At 39.1% G+C, this 23,588-nt stretch overlaps 1 protein-coding gene across 29 annotated transcripts in view; it reads right to left on the bottom strand.

Annotated features, from left to right (window-relative positions):
- ROBO2 (roundabout guidance receptor 2) overlaps window positions 1-23,588 on the bottom strand; it is a 794,080-nt gene that overhangs the window by 399,781 nt on the left and 370,711 nt on the right. The window lies entirely within an intron of this gene.

Genomic DNA, 23,588 nt, shown 5'->3' with positions numbered 1-23,588 from the left:
AAGGTGGAACCATTTCATACATCTTCTAGGTCAATTTTTTGTCTTAATTTTTTTAATTGACTTAGTATCTTTTCTGCTTCCATTAATGTACACCACAATGCCATCACAGAGCAGAAATTGTATAATGCTTCAGTGTACAGCTATGACAAAGCTTCCTTTAAAAGCTTTTACCCATGGTGTGATTTATTTAATCCATTTTGTTCCACCATGAGCAGCACTGCACAAGGACACAGGAATGAAAGGTGACAGAATAGGAAAGCAGTCTTCATGTTGTTTACCACCATGGCAATAAATCTGTGAATAAGATCTAAAAGTAGTAGTAAAGCGAAAGGGATAGGCTGAGGAAACAGATGGTACCATTTCAGGTCATAAACATTAATTGACTGCATATTTTCAGTAAGCATAATGCATGCTGTCTGTTTCTGCCCCCAAATAAAATAACAATATTTAAACTTTTCACAATTCACATATGTTGCATGCAACTGAAGCTAAGGGGATCAATGATGATGGCAGATCATTGTCTCAAACAAGATTAAGATAGTCCTGCAGGTCTTCAAAAATATGGGAGCACTTTTGAGCAATATTCTTTATTTTAACACACTGGCATTATCTTAACCAAATAAAAGATAATAATTTGAACTTTCAAAAGGTAAAATTTCAGAATTAAAGTAAAGCCATACTATATAATGACAGAGGTCATTATAGTGTCTCAACACTTTTATTCTCCTTCTCAAGAGCCTGCTTATGATTTATCAATGAAGGAATGTAGTAAAAGATTAGAAAATAGTTCATTTTGCATTGTCCACATTCCATATGTAATTTCATTGTGATATGAGCTTAATTCAGTATTTATTAATGGGAAAATGAATGACTCTTTATTCACATTGCTCACACATTGGCCAAGTTTACAAGCTGTATTAAACCATAGGTCACGCAAGCCTAGCTTATTATGTTGTCCAAACCTAGGCTCACATTTTGTTGCCTCCACACAAACAATGAGTGGAAAACCTTGACTAACATGTGTGGTTTGCTTGTGGAAAACAAACATTAAGCCTGAGTTTGGAAAACATGACAAGCCAGACTCTGGCTTTTTTTTATCTGTGGTGCCGCAAGAGAAGGAGAGATGCATCTTGAAAACTTTTGAGAAGAACGCACCATTCAGCTGCTTATTGAAACTCAACCACTCGCATGTAACTGTTCGCCATGTCTATCTTACTCAGGAACACTTTGATTGTAAAATGCACTGTGTGTGAACATTTTCTAACCACTCAAGCCTCTAAAAAGTGCTGCTCTTTTCAGCACACTGTTTTAGCTTGTAGAAAATTTCAAGCAGAAAACTAGTTGACTTTCAAGGCAAAATTTGTGGCTTCTTTTTCAGAGCATGTTTTTACTTTCAAGTGTTCACGGTTATCCAACTGGCTGATTCTAAGGCTCTCTAAAAGCAAGTATTTGTCCTGCAGCATGCTGCTTAGATGAAATAATGCATCAGAAAGTCAGCTACGCTTATGTTAGTCCTAGTCTACAGAATTAGGGCAGACCAGTGCAAACATCAGTCATGAATTTCAGGTGCAGTAAATATAACTCTCCAACAGTGTGTTCATGCACATGCACAAATCTTTCTTGCTCCCCCTTCCACCCCTCAGGGAAGAACCTGCCTCTCATCATTAATGTGATTGCTACATCTTGGCCATAAAACAACATATTATTCAACTATATACAGTAGAGTATATACAGAACCTTATTAAAATGGTGGAAAGGGGGGTGGTTGTTAGTAGTAGCTCGGGATTGATGTGCTTTAGGGATCAAGACAGGACTTCAAATAACTATGCAGCTGGATTTATGAAGAGAAATTTATTGCAAAACAAAGCCTAGTAAATTTCCTCTGTGCCAAAAGCAGTCACATGCTTGAAGAAAACTACATGGGTCTAACATAAGAGTCAACAGTAGCTAGTTCAGCTAGAGAGAGGTTCCTGTTTCCTGGCACAATTACAAATACTCAAGCAGAGAGAGACTAGGTGTGAGATTGTTTCCCCCTCTGTAAGTAACTTAATGAATGAAGTACTAATTAACATTATGGCATTGATAAATGGAGAGAGAGATTAGGGATGTACTCGATAGTGAGGCCTTCCCAGATGGACTGTCAAAGCCACATTAATTCCTATCTCATTGGAGCATCTGCTTCTCCCATAATCCACTGCCCCTTGGTACGAAGAACACAAACTGTTGTGACTCAATTCGATTTATATCAATCTAATTTCTTTTAATCCAATTTGTATTCCAATCTACTACCTTCTAATCACTTAAATCTTCAGCCTCCATCTGGTAAATTTTCTCTCAAAATTAACTGAGCAGATGCCTCTACAATTGTCTTCCACAGTCAGGCTAATCATGGCCTAGCAGTGGCCTACAGAACGTTCTCAATAGGAACGTGACTTCCACTGTTGCCCTTCTTGTTACAAACATGGCGATGCATGAAGGCCATTTTGTCCATCACTAATTGGCTATCTGCATAATATTTCTTCAGAACAATAACTGAAAGTTAACATGATAGCAGCTCATTTGAAATATGAAAGGGCGCAGCAATCCTTTCATATAAAAACATTGGAGGACATATGCCCACCTTTATATTGTTTGTATAACTAAACTAGTTTCTGATCAATATTGATCAGTGTCAGTAAATATTTCCCCTAAAAATTGGTCTTTTACACCAGTAGTTCCCAAATATTTTTAACCCCGCTTGAAAACTGCTGAGTGTATTGCCTCACCACTTAATGATTTTTCCGCCTGTTGTAGGAACTGTAATGTGCTCTGCTAGAGCTATATGATTTTTAACTGTATTCTTATTGCTACTCTCTCATTCCCTCTCCCCACCCCCTCTCTCACACACATTGTATTTTGCTTTATTGTGTTACAATTTGAATTCCATAGAATAAATTAAAATAGAAGAAACAAAAGAAGCAATAAAAATACAGTTAAAAATCAGCTATGTCCTCCTGGTCCTGATTAACCCACAGGTTCAGGGTAATCTGTCAAATTACTCCCTTTTCAAGGCAGTGAGAAATAAAATAGTTTAAAATTTTAGATGTTTGTATGTTACAATTAAAGTCTAAAATGATGGTAATAATGCCTCAAACTTTGGGTGAAAGTCTAAAACACAGAGCATGAATCCACATTCATGGCTCATCACATAACAGTCATTTTCAATATTTAGTAATATGCAACCTGCAGTAAGAAATTATTCCAGTAGAAAATCAATTGTATTATAATACAATTGTATCAGTTATACAGGGAACAGGTAATCGAGTAATACACAGAAATGAATATTGTAAAAACAAATTGCAAAATATATTCGGGGGACAAACACCTAACAAATGAGGGTTAGCTGCAAGGTTTTGGAGAAAACTATACTTAGGTTTGATTATATAAAGTTCTGCATTTAAATAGAGAGCAGAATCAGGAAAAGCCAACCCAATCTTCAATATGTTTTACAATTTAGGCAATTATTATATAACTAGTGGACACATTATACCGCTCTTCTGTCACACTGCTGTGATAAAACAGTACTTGAATAACCTAACAAATGTTCCATATCTTCTCTTATTCCAATATGGTACAAATAAGTTTTCAATTAAAAAAACAACTAATCTAATCACTTGTAACTTGATCCGATTTCTCTATACATATTACTGTATTATCAGTTGTATGTTCCCTAACATAAGTTCGATATTTCAAGTTCTTAGCTTTAAGGGGTGAACACTTTCTAACACACAGCAGAACTGTACATGTTTCCAAAGCAAAGGCTTGCACCCAACACTGTGCAAATGGAACTGAACTCATGGAATGTGGCTTTCCCTTCTTAGCGTCTCCCCGCAAAGTATCCCACCCAAAAAAATTTCTCCAGAGAGCTGCAGGTGAAAGGAAAGGGAAGTTCAGTTATGCAAGTGGAAATCTGCTGCATAAGCAGAACAGCAGCATTGACTACAACTCTATGACTTCATTTTCTGGTTCTTTCTGTAATATTGTTGAAACTTTCACTGCAATGCCACTGAATGTACATTAAGTTTTGCTCACATGGAAAAGAGCCATGCACAACATTCCACAAAGGGAGACACACACAAATGTTCTCCAATCCATGCAATCACAAAATCCATGCTGAATATTTCAGATTACTCAGCACTTCACATGATTCCTGTGAGCATTTACATGTTCTTATCTCTCTTTTGCACAGTTGGAATAGTACACTTGCATCAAGCCCTTTCTTTTTATATATAAAAAAACCACTTGCTTATCCTACGCATTTGAAAACTTATTTATGATTCACCATTTTCAAGCGCACAATAAATACAGTTTTTAACACATCATGCCCTTGTGGTAATGATAAATCCCTAAGATAATGTGCTGAAAGGAGAATAACATTTTTTTTTAAGCAACTGAATGCCTGTTTTTTCTTCCTTCCTTCCTTCTTTCGCATTCAGAGTTGTCAAATGCTTGTGGGCTTTCCTCAATCACCACTTGCTCTGTGTGCCTGCAATGACAGGTGGTCTAGATTTTTCACTTAGAAAATCTGGTCACCCTATGTTTGTAACACCTCTCTACTTAGTGTCATCTGTGAATTTAATTAGCATGCAGTTTACCCGCTTGTGGAGATTATTAATGAAGATGTTATATAAAACAGAGCCCAAACAAAATCCCTATATCAAACCAACTGACATCTTTCTCCAAATGTGTATATTGCTGCCTATCACTACCCTCTATTTATAGCTTTCCACCAGCTACTTATCAGTCCATGTGATAATGCACAATTTGCATTAATTATTCAAGTGTATTTGTGTGGTATATTGCATCAAGTTGTGAGAGGAACAATATCTAGCCTATTCATGCCCCTTTAAAAAAAAATTACAGCCTAGCTTAACTGCTCAGATTTTGCCCCATTAAATCTTTCCCTTCTTGATTATTTATGCCCTCCTATTATTTTCCACCAGAAAATGTAATGTAGTCAACCTCATTGCTGAGCAAGGGTATGAATACCCACATCACCACACCAGGTATTTGTAGTGGAACCACTCAGGAAGAATGTAGCAAAGAATGGTAGAATTGTTAGATAAATGGAGATGGGGATAGGTTTAATATACTTAACAGTTGTCCAAATGGATTTTGAAATGAAGCATGAGGAACAGAAGGCAATAGCTTAGGGGGAATGGAAAATAGATGCTTTTTTTACTCATTAAATGTGATAGTGCAGACCAGAGATGAAGGGTCTCATTTTCCTCTTTCCCTATCACACTAGTATATATGGCTTAAATACTCACCTTCACCAAGGGTCACTTCACACATTACAATTTTTTTGACACAGATTCTCAGTGTTGGTAATGCATAGCACATCAGTACTCGAGTCTACATAGTCACTGTGTGTAAAACACTTCTCTCATACTTCACAGAATTATAAGAAACATTATTTTTTCTCTTTGTTCTAAACTTGTAATGTGCAAAGCTACCCTCAAATTATACACGTCATAGAATTAAACTCATTCACCCCATATGTCCCAAGTCAATCAATGAAATTATCTGAGAGCAGTATTAGTGGTCTCCCAAGGACCAGAAGCATACCGTAATTCCTGACAATGAGGAGTCATGCCTTCAGCACAGCAGGGCCAACTCCTTCCCATTAGAAATCAGGCTGGCATCATCCCTACTTAGTTTCAGACAACAGGTTAAAATGCTGTTGTAATGTTTGAATTTCTGATGTTTTAATTGACATCGTAAGACGCACCAATCCTGATGAACGACGCTGAACGACGCAGGCCACAAATTAGTTTAGTATCTGACCCTGCCAGGAGCAGTCAGAGCAGTCTGGCCTCCCAGCAGCAGGGATAGTGGCACTTACAAGGAGAGAAGGGCAGAAGGAAGACAGTGGGAAGGTTGGCGTTTTTCAGGTGCATTGGGAGCACTGGACTGGCTCCACCAATGTGCCCACAAGCACTGACTTCTCACACTTAACCCCTCCAAGTAAGCATCAGCAACTCCACTGCCAAGAGGCAAGGCGTGCAGTGCTGCCCTCCTCAGTCCTGGATCCAATACTATCTGAAAATCTATGAGAGCTACAGTACTGTTCTGCATGCATATTCATAGTTAAAATAATTTAACATAATTTTGTTGGGTCTTCAGACTAATCTGCAGAGATATTGTAAACTACAACATTACAATTTTACAATTCTTTCTATTTTGCAGTAAGCTAGTTCCAAGAACATATATGTACACGGACCTGTCATCATATCTACATGATCTATACACCTCTTGGATGCTGCCACTGCTAAAGAAACAGCCAGACAGTAATTTCAGAGTGACAACCAAAAACATTAATGCACTGAAAAATAAAGAAAACTTTAAAAACTTCATATGCAGCAGTCCATTTTTCTTATCCTTTTTTTACGATGTCTTCATTAGTAACTCCTCTGTGTAAAGTTAATCCCTATTAGCTTTTTAGGGCTTAGCACAGCTTCCGTTCTCTATGCTTGCCAATATGTTCTACAGGTGATACAGTAGCTGCCAGTAAGGGATATGATTTTATTAAATCTTTGTGCCTATAAATGACTAAAACAAAATTAAGTATAGCTGCCAGTTCAAACCAAAAAGTAGACTGTTTATATCTTATTTGTAACACCAACATTAGCAGAAATTAGCAGAAATTGTTGGTAACTTTGTAACAGCTTAAATTTCCTTACACGAAACTTTGTCCACAACACATTACAGTGGTACCTCGGGTTAAGTACTTAATTTATTCCGGAGGTCCGTTCTTAACCTGAGACTGTTCTTAACCTGAAGAACCACTTTAGCTAATGGGGCCTCCTGCTGTTGCTGCGCCGCCGGCGCAAGATTTCTGTTCTCATCCTGAAGCAAAGTTCTTAACCAGAGGTACTATTTCTGGGTTAGCGGAGTCTGTAACCTGAAGCGTATGTAACCCGAGGTACCACTGTACCAGTATTTAAATAACATTGTGATAAGTGTTTGAGGCTTGACAGTGTCCCAGGGGGTAGCTCAGCTGAACAGATACTTTACAGATAATTTGCAGGCACCTGTCTCATGCTTTGTTGCTCTCTCCATCCACCCTCCTAACCGATAAGAAATGATGAAAAGTTGTCACACAAACCAGCAAACTCTTTCACCTTTACTGGTATCTTACTGGCTTACTCCCTGGAAAGTAGAAGAATGGCTTGTGCATGCATAGATTCCACTTAGACCTCTGAGTGGGGAAGCAGATGCAACTGTTGAATAGTTTTTTTTAATGTTAGGGTTCATTATTGTTTCACAGGGTGTGTACTACTTTAAAAGCCAGGGGGCATATCCTGACCTAGTTTTTTACAGCTGTGTAGTAGTGTAGCAGGTGCTGATAAGTCACTGTAATTAGCTGTGTCAGTAATTGTGAATGGTATATTATGTGCCCCCTGGTGGATGGGTGGGTGATGATTATAGACACTATGTAAGATGTATGTTAAAGGAGTTTTGTAATAAAACCTTACAAATATCTCTCTGCGTCTCTTCAGTGATTCCATCTGTGTGGTCTACTCTGTACGCACTCTGTGGCATGTTTCAAATGCCCAATAGCAACTTGACTAGTAAATCAGTTAAACTACTCTTAAATTAGTTGGAAATATATTACATATATTATACAGAAGTTTATTTAATATTTTTATTAAATCTACTACTTTGCATTTTAAGGCCCTAGCTGCAGGGAGCCTGATCAAGGCCCTCCGCTGCTGCAGGGAAGCGTGGCACACCCACTGCTGGCGAGGGGACAAGCCCTTCTGCTGCTGTGGGGAAGCATGGCGCACCCTCCACCACCGCAGGGAGGTACAGCAAGACCCCTGCTGCCGTGGGGAGGCCCAGCAAGGCCCTCCTCTGCCACAGATATATATTTTGATATCTTGAAATATTGTGATATTTAGCTGGTGATATATTGTGATGTTGAAAATCAAGTATTGCCTAGCCCTACTCTGTACAGAGGTAGCAGGTGACTTTGAGAAAGTGGAGAAGAATGCTCTTATTTAATCTATGTTCCTTATCGCACTCCAACAGCAACATCTCAATGGATGACAGATATCTATATATTTTGAGCAAATCACATGACTCGTGCTCAGACTTGATACAAAAACCCACCATCACTCCAGCAAAGTTAAACAATGAACATATTTTAAAGGTTTTTAAGGTACAAGCAGTGTATCACTCAACCACTATGCCTGAATACATTTTGCTAAAAAGATTTATACAGTTATCGAGTCACCTCCCCACCCCAAATACTGTACTGGCTGCGTGGAAGGGTCTTGTGTGAAACCACGTGGATGAGGCAAGCAGAAAGAACTCCCTAGGCACAAGGAAAAAAGTGGCAAATGAAAGGGCAGTAGGATTCGCAAATGACCAATTTCAGTCACAACTGTGTTTCATACACATATATGTCTACAAACTTCTAATAGATTTGTGCATATACATCTAGTACTGTCTAGATATATAAACACTGTAAAACAATAAAACATAATTGTAGCCAGACACTGGAACAAGGAGGGAAGACACAAAGTGAACCAGGGCCACATTATATTAAATGAAAGAATGGACTTATTCAGCTACAACAGATGGACATTGATGGGGGGGTATTCTAACCCTCCATCAGCCAACTAAGGAAAATGTAACAGGGAAAGTTATCTCTCCCCGGAAAAAGGGTGATATGCATTATTTTCCTTTGAAGAAGTAATGATGAAGCAAGGAGTGACAAGAAGCAGATTGCCTCCTGGGAAAACCCACTGACATTATTCAAAAACATTCAACCTAGTCCTCAAATTCAACAAACAATAACAAATGCTGAACTAATTAATATGCATTTTATATTCTGAATTCTCACAAACATCAAATGCCCATGATTAAACCTTAATATAACTGTCACTGTTGCTTTTTAAAATGCTGGTGAAGATTTGAACTTTGAAGTTCAGTGAAAAGGCACTATCTAAAAGTGTTATTTCTTTTTATCTACCTTAACATATTAATACAAGAGCATAAACTTCATATGAGCACCTTTAGCATTATTTCTAATATGAGAAAAATGGATCCTTAATACAAACAAGGTTTTCTTCATAGACCTGCCAATGATCTTAACCCTGACCTGGAGAGACCATCTTCCTCAGCGATAAGCAATAGTTTCAATGCCAGCACTGTCCTAAGAGAATGCCAATTATGCCAAGTTTGCAAAAACAGATGTATGGTGATTTTTGAGATATAGACTGCTTTACGCCAGGGACAAAGCTAAACCCATTCATCTCAATTTACTTACAACCTAAGGTTTAATTTGAACTGTGGCCTTCAAGGTGAAAGGCCAGTTCTTTAATCTAATCATCTCCCCATGTGCATTATTTATAATAAACACAAACCTCTCTCTTCTGCATACAAAATCGTTCTTTCCTACAAAGTATATTTTCCCCTCTTTATAAAGCATAGATTTCATAGCAATATTTTATATTATAAAATTAATTTTACTGCTGTTTACTAAGCACTTTAACATTCTGTAAAGACAGGCTATCACTGAACAAAGAAAACCTAATCAATAGTATGCATAATGACAATTGACTGAAATTCCTCAAGATAGGCATCTACTGCTCGTTTACAAATAGTTTAATAATAATTGGCTTCATCAGATTAAAAAAGAAGCTCAGAAGTTTATTGAAGTTCAGGAGCTCAATGGCAGAAATGCAATATGGAAAAGCTCACGAATAACGACATTTGAATTTTAAAAAGGGTAAGATTACTATAAGATTAGACTATTATCAAGTTGGTTTTGCCACAAGCTTCATAATAAGTCTGATGAACTTATTGAAAAAGAAAAAAAACCAGAACACTGGAGAAGTTTTGAGTCAGAAAGTACCAGAGCGCTAGGATGTCTCCTTCATTGTGAAATGATTCAGCTGTCGATTTATGGCTGGCTACCTAACTTCTCTCATATACATGTTATTCATTGCACAGAAATATCAGAGCAGGTTACAACTCAAATTAACAATACAGTTACTAAAATCATCAATATTGGCACTATATGCTACTCAAAGTCTGAAAGAATATCCAAGTCTTCAGACGGCATCTAAAATTTAAGAGTAGGCATCAGCATTATCACAGGGGGTGCAATGTCAAAAACGGGCACTACAAACAAGAAGGTTCTTCCCTGTGCCAATAAAGTCTTCCCAGATAGATCCTAATAAATGAGCTATTCTTTCAGGAATCCTGACCCCAAGGTGTATATGACTTCTTAAGCCATTAAAGGTAACTAAAGTGGGCTTGTAGGCAATCGGTGCAGTTTTGTGTGTGGTAGGCCAGTCCAGAAAGCCATATCATTCTACACTAGCTGTAACTTCTAAACCAGCTTCAAGGACAGCTCCACATGCAGTGCATTGTAGTAGTCCAATTTAGAAGTTACTAATGCATAGATCAATGTGAGAAAGTTCTCCCTGTCCAGGAAAAACCCCAGAGCTGGTAAAGGACACTCCTTGCCAGAGAGACCCCTTGAGCTTCCAATGACAACATTGGCTCTAGGAGCAACCCCAGACTATGCACCTGGTCTTAGATAGAGTACAATGCTGTCTAGAGCAGGAAACTCTCCAGTTCCCAGACCTGGGAAGTACCTACATACAGGGTTTTCATCTTGTCAAGATTCAGTTTCAACTTGTTTGGCCTCATCCAGCCAACCACTACATCCAAGCACTGGTCCAAGACCTGCACAGCCTTAACTAATTCAATTGATACAGAGAAACAGAGCAGAGTATTGTCAGCATACTGGTAGTAATCAACATACTATTGATACCTCACTCCAAATGTCCTAATGAATGATCCCAACCAATTCACATAGATGTTAAGAAGCAATGAGAGCAGAATAGAAGCCTGTGGCACCCCACAGCCTGAAAGCCTAGGGGTCAAGCAGGCATCATCCAGTAGTACTTTCTGGTAATGGCAGTGTATTCAGCAGTGGAACTAAAGCAATACTGTGCCCTCAATTCCAAATTCACAAGCAGGATACCATCGCAGATGGTAGTAAAAGCCATAGAGATATCAAGGAGAACTGATATTGTCACACCTTCCCATCCTCTCCTAATAGAGTTAACCCATCAAGCTAATACAGTTCTAAAACTATGCCTGAATCTGGACTACGAACAGGACTAGATAATGTATGTTCTCAAAAGACGAATTCCATGTTGGAGATCATTAGGAAAGAGATTGAAAAAGAAACTGCCAATATCAAAATGCTGTTATACAAATATGTGGTGAGACCACAGGTGAAATACTTGTAGCAGTTCTGGTTCCCTCACCTTAAAAAATATATTGTAGAGCTGGAAAAGTTTGAGAAAAATGAGCAGGAAGTTGGAACAATTTCCCTAAGAAAAAAAAGGTCATAGTTTAGTTTAGAAAAAAGGTAAGGACAGCATGATAAAGACGCACAGTCATACCTTGGAAGTCAAAACAAATTCGTTCCGGAAGTCCGTTTGACTTCCAAAACATTCGAAAACCAAATCACAGCTTCTGATTGGCTGCAGGAAGCTCCTGCAGCCAATCAGAAGCTGTGGAAGCCCCGTTGGATGTTCGGGTTCCAAAAGAACGTTCACAAAGCTGAACAATCACTTCTGGGTTTGAGGTGCTCGGGAGCCTAAACGTACAAGTTGCAGGATGTTCAACAACCAAGGTACGACTGTACTGTATAAGAATATGAATGGTGTGAAGAATGTGTTATGGAGAGTTTGGCAGATTCATAATAAGGAGACAATGCAGTTGCTTTAGCACAGATGTAATATGCTCCCATTTGCTCCCTTAATCAGATGGGCTACTACACTTTGAACTAACTGAATTTCAGACCACTCTTATAGCTTGCTATGAATAACCTTGCAGATAACAAAATTCTGCATCCACATATTAACTTTTCATATGCTAGTTTAATGATCAGTATTAGGCAACTTAACTGTAATCTCTGAACTGCACTAAAAGGTAGTGCACTGCAAAATGTTTTCAATCTCCATAAGGCAGTGGATTGTTTGAGTGCCTTGGATGGATGATGGACAACAAACAAGCTTAATCAGGCCTGTTCTGAATGTGGTTATGCTTCCCCAGAAAAATCGGTTTATAAACCAAACTCTGCTGCTTTATTCTCAGGTAGTGGATGTAGCTAAAAGGGCCTTTTTCAGTAACCGGTAGTATACCACTTTGTCTTTGCTGTACAGACTCATTACTGGACTATGGAATTTACGGTTGATACTGCCTGCCTTCCATTTGTGTTTTATAGTATTATTTTTAAACTGCTATTTCAGTTTTCAAAATGCTGTGACATTCTAAACTTCTCCCGGTGCCACAGTTTGGATGGGAAATAGGAAACAAGTAATGTTTCTTAAAATCCTTAAATAAATGAAGTTTCAGTTGATAAAAGAAGGGGAAGGGAGTGAAAAGAGAAAAGCTTTAGAATAAAGCAGTTTGGGTGGGAAACAAGGGGAACTATTCACAGAAAACTAATGCCCTTTCCTATTCCATTTAAATCCACAATTGCAGTGCTATTATTTGCAACCAGAATCTAAGCTGAAAACTGGCAGAACCAGACCTTTCTCCTTGTCCCTTCTTCTTGGTAAAAACAGAAGGTATTAATCACTCTGTTTTAAAGAAAGTTGACTAAAGCTATTCTTTAAGTCATGCACTGTCACTAATGTGGCCAATGAATAACTCTCTACACTTTTTTCTTGTTACTCTGAGTGGACTGTCAACCGCACATTTTCCCCTCTCCTTGAATGGCTTTTAAGAGATGATGAAAAGAAGCACTATCAGTAAAAACAAAAGTTTCAGGAAGAAAAAGTGGGAACAAAGTGGACATATTGGAGACAACTCGTGATTCATGGCTCATACTGTGCTATTTCTCTCTTCAACTCAATATGCTCTTTGGTTTCACTGAAGGATAAGAGGAGGCCAGACCATTGCACTTCTCCTAGCAACTAATATCACTTAGGAAAAAAGGCATGTTGTCTGCTAAAATGGTAACAGAAGAATTTGGGGTCATACAAAGCCAGATACATGTTCCTAGTGCATTTGATCCTAAAAACTGATTGTCAAAATGTATTCAGGAAACAGCAAATGATTAGTCAAAATGATTAATTTTAACCAAATATATGTTTCAATATGTTAGACATTTTCTCTTTTGAGGAAGTACTCTGGCAATTTCCATTATTATGTTAAAATATTTTGCCCTGAATATTTCTACATATGTACACAAAAATGCAGGAGAATTTCAAAGAGTTTTAAAGCTAATCTAATTGTGCACAGGTTGTTTGGAAACAAAGTCTAAAAACACTTGGATTGTTTCTTCTGTGGGATGAATTTTTAAAAACTGGCTGATCTTATTAAATCCCTGTCACAATTTGGTACTCATAATGATAAAACAACTTCACATGAAAGACCAAAGCAGAATAACTCTACAGTTCATATGCTCACTTAAATAGACACATATTAGCAGATTCCAACATTTTGAATTGTTTTTTTCAAAATCCAGTTGGATAACATTACAGAAAGGCTAGTTATGAAAAGACTGCAATTGTTGTCCACAATATTTCCCCAACATTAAAATCAATGACAACATATGTATTAGATAACTAAATTGTTAATAATATCCTGCAGATGCACAGAGAAAACTATCCTCTAAATATTGAACTGAAGAGCATGCAGAAATCAATTTCATCTACTTTTGCTTTGGCACTTACACATGAAACCAGAAGCTCAAGGAAAAAATGCAGGTAGTTTTAAAACACATCAGTGTACAAGTGTACACTATTTATGGCATGTGATTGCACTGATCCTGCACGTATCATGATCTGCACTGTCAAGGGCCTGTAATCATGGGACACCAATCTAGGGAAAAGGTGCTAGCACATAAACACCCCAAGGAATAGTCTGGCTGAGAATGTACATGAGCAGGGCTTAGACTTAAATCATTATGTCTAAAACATGGAACATGTGATAGAGAGGTCTCAAAAGCAACCAATCTGGTAGCAGGTATAAAATCAGTTACTTGCATCTATTGTTTTCACTTTATATTTAATTTGCACGAAACAGTTTTCACACAGACATAGTGGCTCTTGAAAGATGAGACTCTTTGAAAACAAGTGAATGATTGCCTGAAGATCTATGATTATAGAGCAGATGTACCAGTAAAATATATCTCATAACTGGTTCTTGACTCTTGACACTTACACAGCAGCAGGAAACCAGATCTGGTCCTTTCCATAAAGGTTTGCCTCCAGCCCACCAGAACAAGATGCTATCTGACGCATGCTACGTGACATTTTAGTTTTAAAAGGTTAATTTCCTCCATGAAGTTTCTCCTGTAATCAATGACAAATGACTAAATAGTAGTGCACTACAGAGATTACTGTCTCTTGCTGCTGACCATTAATTCTTTGTCTCAATCCTTGGTAGCACAATTATGACAAGCAGTTCACTGGAAATCTACACATTTAGTGCCAGGTAAGCAGTTGTGTATACAATGCATGATTATTTTAACTCTTGTGTCAAACTGATAGAGCAATAGGTACATAGGACAAGTCATTAGCAGTGAGAGTTCAGTAAGACTGTTTTTCATGCTCATACTTTTGATTTATACTGGCAACTGTTGAGTTGTTTATAAAATTCTTTTTAATATATGTTTTTGTGTGTTTGTATGTGTTTTATTTTGCCCCTGAGTAATTCCCCCCCCCCCGAAAAACACTGGACATTAATAAATAATAAATAAAAAACTATATTTATTGCATTTATATCCCACCCTTTTTCTCCAAGGAGCTCAAGGTGGCATATCTCCCCTTCCTTGTTTAATCCCCACCATAACCATGTGAGGCGGTTTAGGCTGAGAGGCAGTGACTGAAGAACACCCAGTTGAGAGCTTCATGGCTGAGTAGGACTAAGTCTCCTGGGACTTAGTCTGACACTCTGATCCCTACACAACACAGTATCTCACTTATCACTATCTGCTAAAGTAGACAGAAAAGTTGCATTGAAAAGTACTGTAAATCTGTAGATCAGGGGTCAGCAAACTAAGGTCTGCACGCCGGATCTGGGCCAATTGCCTCTGCATCCGGCCTGCGAACGGTACTGCAATCGCTGCTTGAATCAGCGCGATTGCCTCCCCCCCCCCCAGGTGCCATTTCCACCCCTCCCTCCCTCACCGCAGCATTGTTGTCTCCTCCCTCCTTCTTCCTGGCTTTTCCCTGCCCTGCAAAGGAAGGGGGCTGGGCTTTGATAGGAAGCCTTGCCATCTGCCCTTCTGCCTCTCCCCATGGCCATGCTGCGGGCTGGAGTTTGGCGCACCTGCTGGACCCTGGCTCCCCGCCCGGGAAAGCTGGCCCGAAAAGGAGAGATGTCGCTCCCAACCACAGGCAGAGCAGCAGAGGAGGTAGGCAGGGGAGGGGAGGGGTTGGGAGGAGAGAGAAGCCCCCTCCACCACGTGCGCATTCCGGCCCACCACTAGGTCTGGAGGACATTGAACCAGCCCCCTCCAAAAAAAATTTGCTGACCCCTGATGTACATGTTCCCCTTGACCCAACACAAAATAGGTTTCCAGAAGTCACAGTACAGAAAAATCAACCTACAAAGCCCAATCCATATAGCTATCTAACTGCCAGTGTCAACCACCAAACTTTAGACTACTACAAAAAAGTCACTTCTTGCAACAAAATTCCCATGTACACCATCCTCAAGTCTCTCTCCTACACATGCTAAATGCAGTCATTAGCCTGAACTCTCTGGTCCACTTACCACTTATTCGAAAAGAACTAGTAATCTGAGGCAGACAATGGTACTCTGGAATCAGGTAATTCAGGTAACTAACCTCCTCCTCCTCCTCCTCATTATTATTATTATTATTATTATTATTATTATTATTATTATTATTACCCCACCCATCTGGCTGGGTTTTCCAAGCCACTCAGGGTGGCTCCCAACAAAATATTAAAAACACGATACAACATCAAACATTAAAAATTTCCCTAAACAGGGCTGTCTTCAGATGTCTTCTAAAAGTCAGATAGTTGTTTATTTCCTTGACATCTGGTGGGAGGGTGTTCCATAGGGTGAGTGCCACTACTGAGAAGGCCCTCTGCATGGTTCCCTGTAACCTCACTTCTCACAGTAACGGAATCGCCAGAAGGCCCTTGGAGATGGACCTCAGTGTCCGTGCAGTACGATGGGGGTGGAGACACTCCTTCAGGTATACTGAGCCGAGGACGTCTAGGGCTTTAAAGGTCAGCACCAACACTTTCAATTGTGCTTGGAAACATACTGGAAGCCAATGTAGATCTTTCAGGACTGGTGTTATATGGTCTCGGTGGCCACTCCCAGTCTGCAAAAGATGTGACCTTAACAAATTGGAGAACTAGACCTATGATTGCCCCCTTTAAAGAGCAGTGTGCAGAACAATTCTTGGCAACTGGGAAATTGATAGGGCTTTCATGTGAGAATTTGAAGACAGCTACTCAGTTTCACTTTCCTTTGGGGGGACAGTTTTAGCGTTATCAATCCATGGGAGGGCCTGTTCCAACAATATGGTTCCCTTATTACACTGGAAACCTATTTGCATATTACCCAAATACAGGGTAAAACAGAGTACAGACCTGGGCGAGGGAAGAGACCCATCTGGTGTCTTTTCATTGCAATATCATGCTCTTTTCCTGGAATGTTTACTACATCAGAATCATAGAATCACAGAGTTGGAAGGTACCCAAGGGTCATCTAGTCCAACCCCCTGCAATGCAGGAATCTCAGCTAAACACACAATCTCAGCTAAAGCATCCATTGCAGATGACCATCCATCCTCTGCTTAGAAACCTCCAATGGAGAGATTGGAAGAGCGATAAATAAATAAAAAAACAAATTCAGCCTAGACAAAATCAAAGCAAAAAGCAAAATGCCCTTCTTAGTAGCAACTTTTCAAAAAGAGAGAGAACGTATTATAATGTGTGTAGCACTTTAAGTCCAAATACTATTCCTTTGAGAGCCCTTTGTTTAGTCTATTTTAAGCACCTGATGCAAAGGGAACACACAAGTGCTAACATGTTTGCCACAGCTTCAGAGATGCAGCATCAAGTATGCTCTGCTCATAAAGAAGATTGAAAAACAGTCTCAAAGACCGTTTTCACCATTCCAATTCTGTACTTGATGGCTGTATTTACCACTTCCTTTAAAAGAACACAAAACTTTTCCTTTTTAACCTGAAGTAATAAAATTAGTACTTGTATTGCTAAGGGCTGCTTTGTACAGACTATTTACACAGTCGCTTGTGAAGTGCAGCACAAATTTGTGTTGGGGGGGTTGTTTTTGTTTGTACAAGTATATCTTGTTGGTTCCCTGGCTTGTATTCTTTTAGCAAAATAAATATAAATGTCCCACTTAAGAATATGTACATGATTTTCATGTTTATGTACGTGGGTTGGCTTTGAAACAGCTCGGATGGGTCATCTTGCCTGCACAAAAATGTTTCTCTCACAAAACACAGCTGCTTTTTCTGAGACATAGTTGCCCAATTTACTCTTAATTAGCCGTTTTCTAGCTGGGCTAATTGTATTCCAGGTAGTTGTAAAAATTGGTTAGGGAACAGAAGCAATGGCTCCAAAGGTTCATCTTCAGACCAGTGTCCCTAAGCAAATGCCCACTTGCCCAATACATGGCCCAGCTTTAAAAGCAGCATCAAGAACATAAGCTGTAAAAGTCAAGAGATATGGGATGTAGCTGTTTGTCAAACCTTAGAAGAAGTCTCACCCTCATTGTACTGATGCCTTTGAAATACAAAAGGAACCTTTATCATTAAGAGAACATTAGGTATAAATATTGTTTGTAATGATTCCAAAAAACCCCCCATGAAACCTGAATTTCATCTAATGCTAGCTCACATGTATGTGTAATGGGATTTTTGCCTGAACAAATAACATGTAGTGTTTAATTTTTGAAAAGTATGAACACCATCTGCTTCCCACAGAAAGAAACAGAGATTCCCACAAACATGCAGAAACTAGCTCCAAAAGCTAGCCTGCTGGCAGGAAATCATGAATATAATTTCTAAATAGCCAGCCAACCAAGGCATTGGCATTTTTACATAATTGTTATAAGGGGTGGGAACCCAGATGACAATCAAAGGCACACTAGTCCTTCCAACAGCAGTAAGACAACAAAAGGCCTTATTTCAGACCAAAGAGGCAGAATGTGCACTGCTGAATACATCATATCTCTTATAATCATAGAGTTGGAAGAGACCCTGAGGAACATCTAGTCCAACTCCATAACACATCATTATTCGTTTGTAATTAATATTTGTACAGTGGTACCTCGGGTTACATACACTTCAGGTTACATACGCTTCAGGTTACAGACTCTGCTAACCCAGAAATATTACCTCGGGTTAAGAACTTTGCTTCAGGATGAGAACAGAAATTGTGCTCCTGCGGCACGGCAGCAGCAGGAGGCCCCATTAGCTAAGGTGATGCTTCAGGTTAAGAACAGTTTCAGTTTAAAAATGGACCTCTAGAACGAATTAAGTACTTAACCCGAGGTACCACTGTATAGCAATGTGGAATGTAAGAAATAGACAAAATGAATTGAGCTTATGTTTGGATGGTTTTTTTTTTGTTATTTAAGCTAGTCAACTCAGTTGCAGGAAAAACCTGCGCTCAAGTAAATGCTGCAACAAGTAATACAAATTATAATTATGATCAACATTGATCAACATGTTAAAACGACATACAATTTAGCATCACTGTACTTTGATCCTTGATGCATGTTTTCGCAACATTTCAAAGACTACACTTGCTAGATAGTAACTCCCACTGAGAAAAACTTTGAGGAGTTATTTGCAACTATGAATTGTGCCAACACTTATTTATGAAATAGTGTCCTAACACCCTGAATTGAATAAGATGTGAAGACACGAGAAATTTCAGTTGTGAAATTATGTTATCTATGTATGTCCTAGTATTGTTTCTCAAGGTGTGCAGTACAACATCTTGCTAACGTGAACACACAATGGGCTGTGGAACTTTTTCAAGAGAGCCAGTGTAGTGTAGTGGTTAAGAGCGGTAGCTCGTAATCTGGGGATCTGGGTTCGTGTCTCCGCTCCTCCACATGCAGCTGCTGGGTGACCTTGGGCCAGTCACACTTCTTTGAAGTCTCTCAGCCCCACTCACCTCACAGAGTGTTTGTTGTGGGGGAGGAAGGGAAAGGAGAATGTTAGCCGCTTTGAGACTCCTTAAAGGGAGTGAAAGGCGGGATATCAAATCCAAACTCCTCCTCCTCCTCCTCTTCTTCTTCAACAACTGCCCTTCAACTTTCTTTGATTACTCTACTGAGTAATGACTTTTGTAGTTTTTTGTAATGTATTTTATCCTCCAGTAACCTTTGGGTGTTAAGAAATAAAGATGCAGAGTTGTCCATAGTGAGTTTTCAATGTGCTGTATTATCCTAATATTTATATTTTATTGTGCAAAAGGCATTTATACTAGACAGAATAAAGTTTAGAATCCACTGTTTTATTGTGCCAGCATGTTATAAGTTTGGCTGATATTTTGTCTATGATAAACACAAACCTGAACCAGAGAAGGTCTATTATACTCAAAGGGGATTTGCTGAAACAAGTGCATTTTGGATTGTTTACAGGACTATTCCACAGTTGTATCTGTGATTGTCTGTGATTTATCTTCCACTAAAGGCAAGAGGTTTGACAACAACTAGAAAACATTATATCAAACTTAACGTTCCTTTAGCACAATTGATCAGTGTGTGGTTGCTGTGAAAAAGGTAAATTCCATGTTAGGGATTGTTAGGAAAGGTACTGAAAATAAAGCTAAGAGTATAACGCCTTTACAACAAATAGTGTGGCCACAGTTAGAATACTGTGTAGAGTTCTGTTGTCATATCTCAAAAAGTATGTTGCAGATCTGTGAAAGGTCCAGGTGGGGAAATCAGCCAAAATGATCAGGTGGATAGACAGACTCCCTTAAGAGAAAGGGTTACAACATATGGGGATTTTAGTGTTGAAAAAAGTTGACAAGGGAGGAATGTGCCAGAGGTTCATAATATTATGCACGATGTAAATAAACTGGATAGAGAAACTTGTTTTTCCTCCCTCTCTCATAATACTAGAATGTGGGGTCATCCAATCACAGCAGGAGAGATAGACAAAAATAAATACTTCCTACCTAAATAAGTCCACTGGTCCCATCACCTCCTGACAAATAGAAGGGGAAGAAATGGAGCCAGTGAGAGATTTTACTTTCTTGGGCTCCATGATCACTGCAGATGGTGATAGCAGTCACGAAATTAAAAGACGCCTGCTTCTTGGGAGAAAAGCAATGACAAACCTAGACATCTTAAAAAGCAGAGACATCACCTTGCTGACCAAGGTCCATATAGGTAAAGCTATGGTTTTCCCAGTAGTGATGTATGGAAGTGGGAGCTGGACCATAAAGAAGGCTGATCGCCAAAGAATTGATGCTTTTGAATTATGGTGATGAAGGAGACTCTTGAGAGTCCCACAGACTGCAAGATGATCAATCCTATCCATTCTTAAGGAAATCAGCCCTGAGTGCTCACTGGAAGGTCACATTCTGAAGATGAGGCTCCAATACTTTGGCCACCACATGAGAAGAGAAGACTCCCTGGAAAAGACCTTGATGTTGGGAAAGATTGAGGGCACAAGGAGAATGGGACGACAGAGGACAAGATGGTTGGACAGTGTTCTCAAAGCTACTAACATGAGTCTGACCAAACTGTGGGAGGCAATGGAAGACAGGAGTGCCTGGCGTGCTCTGGTCCACGGCATCACGAAGAGTCTGACATGACTAAACACCTCCTAAATAAGTGCTTCCTACCACAGGGTGTGGTGATTACCACCAATCTGGATAGCTTTAAAGGTGTATTAGACAAATTCTTGAAGAATAGGTCCATGAATAGCTACCAGTCCCGATGCCTCTGAATACTAAGGAACAGTGGGAAAGGGCTAATGACCTCACCTTTCTGGTTGGACACTGTGAGAAACAGGCTGCTGGACTAAATGGGCATTATGTCTGATCCAGAGGCCCACCCTTTTTACAAAATAGTCAAAGAAAGAAACTAATGAACAAAACTTACTTTTTCAACCATTACTTCAGCTGGGTGTGCGATATGACAAGAACCCTTATTAACTTTCAGAAATGGTAAAAAGACTGGTATTAAGGTAGAATGCTGGGAAGATTGGAATTACAGTTATCCCTAAATAGATAGCAAAGGATGTGATCTGAACTGCCATAAATCCACATTCACAACACAAATGGCACATTTTGTCCCATTTTCATCGAACTCTAAAATTTCATGATAGAGTGGTACCTTGGGTCAAGTACTTAATTCGTTCCGGAGGTCCGTTCTTAACCTGAAGCACCACTTTCGCTAATGGGGCCTCCTGCTGCCACCGCACCGCCGGAGCACGATTTCTGTTCTTATCCTGAAGCAAAGTTCTTAACCCGAGGTACTATTTCTGGGTTAGCAGAGTCTGTAACCTGAAGTGTATGTAACCTGAAGTGTATGTAACCTGAGGTACTACTGTACTAAGAAGGCACAAGAACTAAGACAATTCACCATCTGAATCTGCATCATACCACCATGTAATATCACCTGTAGGCCACTCATGTTTCTCTGGGTACTCAGAGATAGGCATGGAGTATATCTTCCTGACATTATATCTCAAACACACATGGTTTGCTTTTCTCTGACTGCATTCATACCCAAAAGATACAAAAATCATAATGATGTAAAGGGAGAGCTCTCAGAAGCTCAAAGCCTTAGCTTGTGAGTGAGGGATGACCTATTTTTAAGGAGGAAAAAAAACCAGCTGGTTTGAGTTTCAACAAAGGGTCTTTCTTCCTCAGTTATACTTTCTTCATGCTTACTGTTTTATTCATAATACAGAAAAAATAAAATATGTTAAAGCAGTTTAGGATCATTTCACATATTATACTCAGTGGGAAAGATAGCTTAGTATGTATGGTGGGCAAACCATGATGGACTGAGGTTTGCTACTGAGTGTACCTTTGGCAGCCTCCCTCATGTGTATTATACATGCCTGCAAACATGTGATATTAGCATTTTCCAATATTTTAAGAAAAGGGTAACATGTGAAGCTGCCTTTAATGGCATCCTGTTCGTGTTATGTGGCAACTTTCATTTCTGTGTTTCTGGGAAGATAGGGACATCAGTAAGCTAATGTAAAATACAATAGGCTTCCAAGATACAGATCTACATTTTATGTTTCAGAACAATGTAGATATGAATATGTTTCAGAAGAACAGCAACAACTATTGACTGCAATTCCATGTACAGGATTGTATCTACTGAGATTATCATAGTCTAGTCAAAACCTTCCCATAAAGTGCTTTTCACAGATTTTGAGTAAGTCCATATTTGTCAAAGATGGACCAATAAGTTTGCTCATAGACCTACCTTGTAAAAGAATGGTGTTTTTTTTAAGGTTCAAGTTGTGTTCTCCATGAAAGAAAACTTGAATAAATTATGCCTTGCTCCTGTCCTCCTAGCAAGCTGGTTAATTGCATTTGTTTCCTATATCTCCAAACAGCCTGGTACATTAATTACATTCTGTAACACCAGGCTCCTGTGATTCACTCTGTCACTTCCACTGAGCACTTTAATTGTATTCCTTCTAGCTACCTACAATTTTAAACACTGGCTAATAACTACATTTCTGCAGCCTGATGCTTTCAGGTTTTATGTACATTTCCAACGTGACTTATGTGAACCACAATGCTTTGTAAAAAAAATAAAAATTGAAACTGCAGGGCACATTATGTGACACACTCATTATACAACTTGTGAACCAATACTTACATATTCTCAATTCCCAGCTTTTAGCAAGGTTCTCTGTTGCCTCCTGTGTTGCTAAGGGTGTGGTGGGAGGGAGAGAGGGAGGGATGGGTAGCACACAACTGCATGCAATAATTGTAGGTAATACAATATCACTCTCTGTTTACAAGAGTGGCCTCTCGTTGATATGGATACCAGGCTTTTAGCACCAGCTTCCTGCTGGAACTAAGTTTAGTCCCAGATCCTGCCCATATCCAGCATCAACCAGTAAATTAAGCTAGAGTCCAAACCCCGCCCCCCAAAGACACCTCTGTAAAAATATAATGCCAAACCTCCAAATTAAGACAATAGCCAAAGAGATCTGGTACCATATCAAGCCTCCCCACCACCAATGCTTACATAAAGACTCAGCATGACTGTCCATGTAAACAGTTTGTGCGCACAAAATATTATGATGTATGTTGCACATTTGAGGTAAAACACATACAGTATATATGTATTCATAGCCATTGGTGTCTCTACTCTGTTAAAATTATACCTCCTAACCATAGGCAGTACAAACAGTGTTCCTTTGATTTTTCTCAATTTCCTTCATTTCAAATACTGAAATCAACAATGTGTTCTTAGCTCTTAAATATCAACATGAAATTCCCTGCAACATGCTTCTAGGTTAAACGATGAGGTCTTGGTTTTACTTTAGGGAGGGC

The sequence above is a fragment of the Podarcis filfolensis genome, assembly GCF_964270895.1.
Source record: "Podarcis filfolensis genome assembly, chromosome: 4".
Taxonomy (NCBI): Eukaryota; Metazoa; Chordata; class Lepidosauria; order Squamata; family Lacertidae; genus Podarcis; species Podarcis filfolensis.
The sequence above is the reverse complement of the archived record's forward strand: the minus strand, read 5'-3'. Positions and strand labels throughout refer to the sequence as shown.